This window comes from Tiliqua scincoides, chromosome 6, assembly GCF_035046505.1.
Source record: "Tiliqua scincoides isolate rTilSci1 chromosome 6, rTilSci1.hap2, whole genome shotgun sequence".
Lineage (NCBI taxonomy): Eukaryota > Metazoa > Chordata > Lepidosauria > Squamata > Scincidae > Tiliqua > Tiliqua scincoides.
In genome coordinates this window covers 43,863,538-43,872,611 of record NC_089826.1, presented here as the reverse complement: position 1 = coordinate 43,872,611, position 9,074 = coordinate 43,863,538, and the positions used below count along the sequence as shown (strand labels likewise).

The following is a 9,074-nucleotide window of genomic DNA, read 5'->3' as shown; positions in this document are numbered from 1 at the left end:
CACAGTCTATGGAATTATAGTTGAATGTTTGTACTGAGTGGCATTAAGCCATACAGCAATGTGCTCTATTGCTCTGCCTCTGTTTCCAAATGTAACTACAGGAAACACTTTGGTTTGAATGCCTGATAGAAACACATTATTGCAATTTTTTCACAAAAACATTAAGTTAAACTTATTCAGAAAAGTTACCTCTAATTACATTACATCTCCAACCAGTCATATTTCAGGGAATCCATCTTATAGGCAAACAGAATTATAGACATGTCATAAAAATTCATTTTTACACATCAATGCAGTAATCTATTATCACACTGTGAGTCAGAGACCATTACTATTGTATATATGGTGTACAGCACTTTCAGTTTTCAGAGTGCTAGATTGGGTTATATTCTGAGGAGTGCAAGTCGAAGGAAAACTCACACAAGTGGATTTCCTCACATGCTTCTCAACACAGCATCCCCCTGGCCTTCCAAGTTGCTCTTGTTGGTTGGCAACCTTCAGTCTCGAAAGACTATGGTATAAGCCTACAGCACCCGGTATTCCCAAGTGGTCTCCCATCCAAGTACTAACCAGGCCTGACCCTGCTTAGCTTCCGAGATCAGACGAGATCGGGCATGTGCAGGGTGACAGTTGCTGCTTGAGAGTCAGGGTAACCTCATCACATGCCTGTATGGGACACAGAGGGCTGTAGAGGTAAGGAGAGATTGAAAATTCAGCCTGTTTGTGTGAACAACAATGGTTCCCATTTGCACAAGAGGCATTTAGGATACAACCCACTGGACTGTGCACCAACCTTACTATGCACAGAAGGAAATTCCCGCACAGGACTTTCATTCCCCTTCTGGACCCCCCCCCCCACTTCTGAGGGAACGTCAATATGCAATACAGCATCATGAAATTAACAATCCTCTTTTGTGGCTGCAAGTGCCTTCCATTTATGCAAGTCAATGTTAGAATACAACCTACTCCATTTGTCCTTGCAACTACTCATTATATCCATTTTACAGGTGGTGAAGAAAGGGAAAGAATTAATACAAGTCCTGGCATCAACAATCATTTCTTTCATATTGGCTTTCATCAACAAATTATTAGTGTGCAACAGACACTATAACTCAGTGGGACTGCTGACTAGGCAAAATTGAGAGAACAGCAAGACTGGGAATAGAGACCAGTTTTGTTGATAACACAAAGTACAGACCATTGAATCTATAACAACTGATAAAATACGTGTGAAACAAATACATTGTGAAAGGCATTTAAAGGACAAAATGAAGTTGACAGGTACACATCTATGCAAAAGTAGCACCAGCTGCCAACAAGGTCAGAATTCTAGCATCCTGGCCTAGGGATGTTTAAAGGCTGCATCAAACATGGTTAGTGTTTCTCAAACTGTGAGCCAGGCCTCACTAGGTGGGTCACAAGCCAATTTTAGGTGGGTTCCCATTCATTTCAAGGTGTACATTTTTTTTAAATATTAGAATTCATGCTATCATGGTATGTGACTGCATTTGGGGAAATGTTACATATCTATACTTTTAACAATGACAGTCAATGGGATTTACTCCCAGGTAAGTGTGGATACATTGCAGCCTTTGGGATGTTTGGAGAATTTTTTTAAACAGATCAGTAACTGCTTGGGGGGGTTAGGAGGGTTCTTTATCTTAAATAAATTTTTACAGTTATACTTATTATAAATTTTTAATTTACTTACTTAATTAGTTTAAAGTTTCTTGTGTGGGGGCTGTTAAAACTTTTCCTGCTTGATGATGTAACATCCAGCCATGACATCACTTCTGGTGGGTCCTGACAGATTGTCATTCTAAAAAGTGAGTTCCAGTGCCAAAACGTTTGAGAAGCACTGTTCTAATCAATCTCTACTGCTTTCAACTTGTTACACAGAGCCAAGGCAGATTTCTGGTCCACACAAAAATCTTGGAATTGACTCTGCATATATATCCTGAAAAGATCAATATTTATTTATTTATATTAAATATTTTATTTATTACAAATACAGATGAGGAAAATGGGTTAGACTTTGGGCAGGTACTACACAGATTACACATGAGGATATGGCCCTAGATTACAACATGCATTATTTAAAAAAAGAAAAAGAAAAGCAATCAAACGACTGAAAAAACACACACAATAATCTTCCATACAAAAGCTATCATATTTACCATTATAAAAATTTAAATTTATCTAAGCACTCAATATTATTTAACTAAAATTATCTATCCAATCATAAAAAGCCTTCCAATATTTTCTTACTCTTCCTAAATCTCTCTTTCATTCTTTCTGTTAAAACTTCCATTTCTGCTATTTCATAAATTTTGTTTATTAAATTTTCTCTAGTTGGCACGTCTGTGGATTTCCAATTTTGCGCAAACAGTATTCTTGCTGCTGTAACAATATGTACAATAAGGTATTTTCTGTATTGGTCTTTAATTTCTGATGTCACACTTAGGAGGAATATTTCTGGTTTGAATGGTAATACACAATTCAATATCTCTTGCAAGAATTTATGTATCATTTTCCAGTATTTCTTTGCTTTATCAAATGTCCACCACATATGATAAAAGGTTCCTTCAACCTCTTTACATTTCCAACACTTATTTGATGACCCAGAATACATTTTTGCTAATTTCTCTGGAGTTAAATACCATCTATAAAACATTTTATATAAATTCTCTTTAAAAGACACTGCTTTAGTTATCTTAATATTTATATTCCAAATTTGTTTCTAGTCATCCATCAATATATCCAAATTTTTTTGCCCAGCACACCATTGCATCTTTAACCATTTCATCCTCCATTCTTATCTCCAGGAGAAAATTGTACATTTTTTTATATATTTCCCCTCATCAATCAAAAATATTTTATCAAAACTTATATCTTCTTCATAAAAACCTATTTTTTGGTCTTCTTGTAATCTTGTTCTTAAAGATCAATATTTATTTTTGTGCTGAGTAACTTGTAATTCTTCTTGCCTCAGAGGAAAAAGAACATGCTTCTACTAGGCAGAATGCAGGACAGCTGCCTCTTCCTTTCCAAGATGTAGGTTTCAGAATTCAGTGCCGTCTCCACTCCCAGTGCAAACACTCACCACATATATCAAGGACCACTAAAGTAGTCCTTGAGAACTTGAGTAGTCCTTGAGTCCAGGAGAGAAGCATGTAACAGAATTATATGGATTCTCTAAATACTGTATTTTTAAAAAAATATGAATTCTCAAGGAGACCTTCAGAAAACTCCATTTGATTAGAGGAACATTATAAGTGAGCAATGTGTCTATGGAATAGTGATGATGTGGTGAGAGGGAAAAAAAATCTTTTGGCAAAGCTGATCCCTGCCTTTAAATGATTCACTTCTTCCCTTGCCTGATTTAATTTTCAAAGGCTGAAGTCCTATGCATAGTTCCCCAGGAGCAAGCTTTATTCAGGGCAGCCTAAGACTTTTGGGTGCCTGAGGCAGGGTACCTGATGCTGCTGCCACTTGGCGGAAGCACCAAGAGCTGCTCTGAGTTCTCCTACTCCTCACAGTGCTGTATTTAAAAAAGGAGGAGGATAGAGAAGAGGGAGCTTGGAGGATAGAAGAGTGAGCTAAAGTACCTCTGTCTCCTCCTGAAAAGGAGTAGTAGTGGTAGGTCTTTGTGTGCTGTTGATGAGCAGATGGTAGCAACCAGCATCAGCTCCATCTTCCAATAATTTGCTGCCTGAGACAACTCCTCAATAGGAGGATGACCTGGGCCCTGCTGAACTCAGCGGAACTTACTTCTGAGTAGACACATCACACTGTAAGACAGTGAGCTATTGTAGTCTGTTGGGAGAATGAGGACACAATCCTATGAAACCTTCTAGCGCTGATACCGATGCCAATGCAGCATGTGCTGCATTCTGCACTGTGGGGCGAGAGGTCATGGAGGCTACATTGTGGTGACACCAGTGCTGAAAAATTAGATAGGATTGAGCCCTTAGTCCACATACCTGCAGTCTACACCCACTGATGATTCTGACAGACTTTCTTATTCTCGCTCAACTCTCACCTTTCACCTTTTGATTAAGAAACCAAGACGGACATGTTTAACTTGATTTTATTATGAAAACAGCATTACAACACAAAACATTAGATTTTAATAGAAAGAACTGAGTAAGTAGTTCCAGCAAAGATGAAGCTTAGCAAGCTTGTATCCAGAGTGTTCTGTGATAGCTCTGCAGATGTTAAACACAGGAAAACAACAACAACAGGAAATTCAAAAGCAGAAAGGTGAAAAGGCACAGATGTTGTTCCTCACAAGCATACATCTCCTCCATACTACACGCTATGGATTTGGGCATTGATGATCACACAGAATCATTATATGCATATTATGTTTTACAATTCACAGACATTTTCCTGCCAAGATATTGAATGTGACTTGTTGAATTCATTTTTTTTGGTGAAGATTCTTAGCCACACCACTATGATTGTGTCAGTTTTCGAAGCAATTGTGAATTTGAACAGGGCATGTAGATAAAAGGTTTCAGGGATAAAAATGAAGTTAGAATGAGTAGTGATGATTCAGCAGATGCAACTAAGGGCCCAAACCTATCCAACTTTCCAGCACTGGTGTTGCAATGCAACCCAGAGGTAAGTGAACAAATTTTCCCATACCTTGAGGAGGCCTCTGTGACTGCCTTCCCACTGCGGGATGGAGCATACGCCCCATTGGCATGGTTGCACTGGAACTGGGAAATTGGATAGGATTTGGCCCTAAGTCAACTTTTGTTGCAGCAAAAGGGGCTAACTTCTTGGATCTGGCCCTTCTGAATGAAAGATAAAATTAATTTATAATGTAATGAAGGCATTAAAATTGTATCTTAAGTACTCTTGCTTTCTTCCCTGCTGCCCTTATATCTGGCTGCTTCCTAAAACACATATGCGATTCTTCCTTGCTCATGTCCTTCAAAATCATTTTTAAATCTACTTTTTAAATGTAATCTTTAATGTCACAGCTTAGTTCTCTTTACTGCTGGGGTCCCCAAATTGTGGCCCGAGGGCCAGATCCAGCCTGTGGCAAGCCTCCATTTGACCCACGGTGAGTCTGTTTCCCTCCAAAGGCTCTCAACCTTGGTTTCAGGGCCCAGTAATTCTCTGTAGACCTCCAGAGGGTGTTCTGAGGGCTGGGGATGCTGTGTGCTGCCTCCTTGGCCCTCAGAATGCCTTTTAAGGCCTCTGGGACATGATAGAAGTGAGGTTTTAAAGCCTTAGAACTGGAAGTGACGTTTTAAGGCCTTAAAAAGGTCCTTCCCTGGAGGTCCAGGGAAGCTTCCCTGTATTTAGAAGACAGAGCCAGCTGAAGGATGATCAGCATGGTTTCTTCAAAGGTAAGTCCTGCCTCACTAATCTACATGTTGTTGAGAAAGTCAAAAGGTATGTAATAATGGCAGTCTAGCTGACAATGTATCCTTGGACTTTCAGAAAGCTTTCCACAGAACCCCTCACCAAACTTAGCAGTCATGGAGTAAGAGAAAAGGTCCACTTATGTACTAATAAGAAGTTAAAGAACAGGAAGTAGAAAGTAGGAATAAATGGGCAATGTTCACAGTGGAGGGGAATAAGAAATATGGTCCTTAAAGGATCTGTCCTGGGAACAGTGCTTTTAATTTGATCATAAACAATCTGGAGTTAAGTGTAAACTTCAAGGTGGCCATGTTCGCTGATGACACCCAACTAAATCCAACACAGATTATGAAAGCTCCAAAACTATATCTACAGACTGGAAGAATGGGCAATCAAATTGTTAATGTGGTTCAATATCGACAAGTGGAAAGGGGTACACAATGGGGCAAAAAAAAATCTCGACTTCATATATGTACTGATAGGGTACTGAGAGCCCAATCCTATCCAACTTTCCAGAACTGGTGCAGCCACAATGCAGCCCCAAGGTAAAGGAACAAATGCTCCCGTGCCTTGAGGAGGCCTCTGTGGTTGCTTCCCCAACACAGGAAGCAGTGCGTTGACACAGCAGCACTGGCACTGGAAAATTGGATAAGATTGGGCCCTGAGCTGTTGGTGACAAACCAGGGAAGGTATCTAGGGGTTGTGGAGGATAGCTCAAAGAAAATGTTAACCCAATGCGAAGCAGTTGTATTCTAATAATTTCTGTTACAATTTGTCCTGATATAAATCTATGGTGTCACCGCGTTTGGAGTACTGTGTGGAGTTCTGGTTGCCACACCTTAAGAAAGATATTGTAGAGTTGGAAAAAGTCCAAAAGGCAAACAAAATTATCAGAGCTCTGGAACACCTTCCTTACGAGGTAAGGCTACAGTGACTGGGGCTTTTCAGCTTGAGCAAAAAGTAATTAAGGTAAGCACGTTTTAGATCTAAAAGATTATGCAAGACATGGAGAGACTAGAAAGAGAAAGAAGCTTTTTTCCCTCTCACAATATCAAAATAAGGAGTTATTAGCTGAATATGATTGGTGGGACATTTAAGACAGACAAAAGAAGATATTTCTTTGCACAGCACGTAATTTGTCTGTGGAATTTATTGCCACAAGATGTATTGATGGCCACTAGTTTGGATGGCTTTAAAAGGAGATTGAGCAAATTCATGGAAGACAGGTCTATCAGTATAGCTATTAGTCATGATGGCTATGTGCAGCACCCCGATATAGCAGTCACATGCCTCTGAATCAGTGACATTGTTAAGGGGGTGTGGGCTGCACTAGGTGACATGTATGGGGGTGGGGATGACTCCAGTACTGGCCAAAATAGTGAAATCATGGTATTTTCAAATAATGCCATATTGTTATATATCATATGATGCAGAATTTCAAGCAGAATGCAACGAAACAACCTGCATCGAAATATCTCTGTTCTATCAAAAGGTATAGCCAAAATTTCAGAAAAGGAAAACACAACTGCCTTATGTAACAAAAAGTAGAATTTCTTAATTCAAAACTGACCAAAGATACTGACTGTTCCAAGAGCCAATGAGGTACTATTATGACACAGCAGGGAACCAATAAGGTATTAGTATGAGTCAGTGTCAGAGCTAATACTAGCACTCTTACTCAGCTGTGTGAGTGTCATTAAGTTATTTGTCACCGGTTTTTTGTTGTTTATTGATTTATTGGATGACCTGTACTATTAAAATATATAAAGTTGTGGGGGGGTTACATCAACCCTAGTGATGCCACTGTATTTAGGCTGTACGTATGATATTGTAATTTATTCTGTCTGGTCTGGTCTGGGAGGAGGTTCATCATGGAGGTGATGCAATGAGCTCTCGCACTGGGTGACCAAATGATGTGGGTCGGTGCGATAATGTGGGGGACGGGGCAATGATGCATCACCATGCCCACCTCCCAGGGTGTCCTGCCCACTGCATGGGAGGAGGTTGATCATGGGGTGATGCACTTGTCTCTGGCACCGGGTGATGCAAACCCTAGTGATGCCACTGCTCTGAATACCAGCAGCAGGAGAGCAACAATGGGAAAGAAGTATGTCATTCTCTCATGCTAGTGGGCCACCATGGGGACAGCATACTGGTCTAGATGGACTTTTGGCCTGATCCAGCATAGCTATTGTTATTTTATTGCAACTTTGACCATTTTTATGCATTTTGCACTACTAGCAGCTAAATTTTTCTTTCTAGGAGAAATTAACCCAAACAAGTGTTGCAGAAAAAACTCTCTCTCTTTCTCTCAGGGTAGCTGCTTTCAAAATCCTCTGTGGTATTGTCCCACTTTATCTCTCTGCTTCTATAAACCAACACATCCACGACTGTCACTCATCCAGCTCCTCCATTCTCACCCATCCCAAGAATTTCGCAGATACCTGTAGCTCTGCCCTCCCTCCCTGCTCTTTCCTTTTCCATGCAACTTCCTCTCACCTGCATGAAGCTACTTCTCCAAACCTCTCTCCAAAACTCACCTTTCCTGTGAAGTCTTCAACACAACCCATTTGTTCCCATACCTTGTGTAAGGAAGTCTTCCACATAAAAGCAATAAGTAAATACTCTTCCTCCACTTACCCTCCGCTTTCTCTGTGGTGTCTAGATTGTCACTATTTGTACTAGACTGTATGACCCTCAGGGCAAAGATGTTCCCTCTCATTCTTTGGAAAGCACCATGCCCATTGATAGTTCTAAAAAAAAGTAATTAAAGATCTTAAAATCTTTTCTTTCATGAGAAAAATAAAAGACAGAGGATTAAATAGGCAATACACTTTAAAACAGTGTTTCTCAAAGTGTGGTCGTGAGCCAGTTTCAGGTGGGTCCCCATTCATTTCAATATTTTATTTTTAATATATTAGTCTTGTTGCTACCATGGTATGTAATTGCATTTGGGGAAATGTTACAGATCCATACTTTTAACAAGCTACTATATATATTCTTTTAACAATAATAGTAAATGGGACTTACTCCTGGGTAAGTGTGGGTAGGATCGCAGCCTAGGATAGTTAAAAATGTTCCTACTTGATGATGTCACTTCTGGTCATGACATCACTTCCGGTGGGTCATAAGAACAGCCCCACTGGATCAGGCCATAGGCCCATCTAGTCCAGCTTCCTGTATCTCACAGCGGCCCACCAAATGCCCCAGGGAGCACACCAGATAACAAGAGACCTCATCGTGGTGCCCTCCCCTGCATCTGGCACTCTGACATAACCCATTTCTAAAATCAGGAGGTTGCGCATACACATCATGGCTTGTACCCCATAATGGATTTTTCCTCCAGAAACTTGTCCAATCCCCTTTTAAAGGCGTCTAGGCTAGACGCCAGCACCACATCCTGTGGCAAGGAGTTCCACAGACCGACCACATGCTGAGTAAAGAAATATTTTCTTTTGTCTGTCCTAACCCACCCAACACTCAATTTTAGTGGATGTCCCCTGGTTCTGGTATTATGTGAGAGTGTAAAGAGCATCTCCCTATCCACTCTGTCCATTCCCTGCATAATTTTGTATGTCTCAATCATGTCCCCCCTCAAGCGTCTCTTTTCTAGGCTGAAGAGGCCCAAACGCCGTAGCAGATTCTTATTCTAAAAAGTGGGTCCCAGTGCTAAATGTGTGAGAACCACTGCTTTA

General features: G+C 40.4%; 1 pseudogene; it reads right to left on the bottom strand.

Moving 5' to 3' along the window:
- Positions 1-521: 521 nt before the first annotated feature.
- LOC136656279 (5S ribosomal RNA) lies at positions 522-641 on the bottom strand (annotated as a pseudogene).
- Between the last annotated feature and the right edge of the window lie 8,433 nt (positions 642-9,074).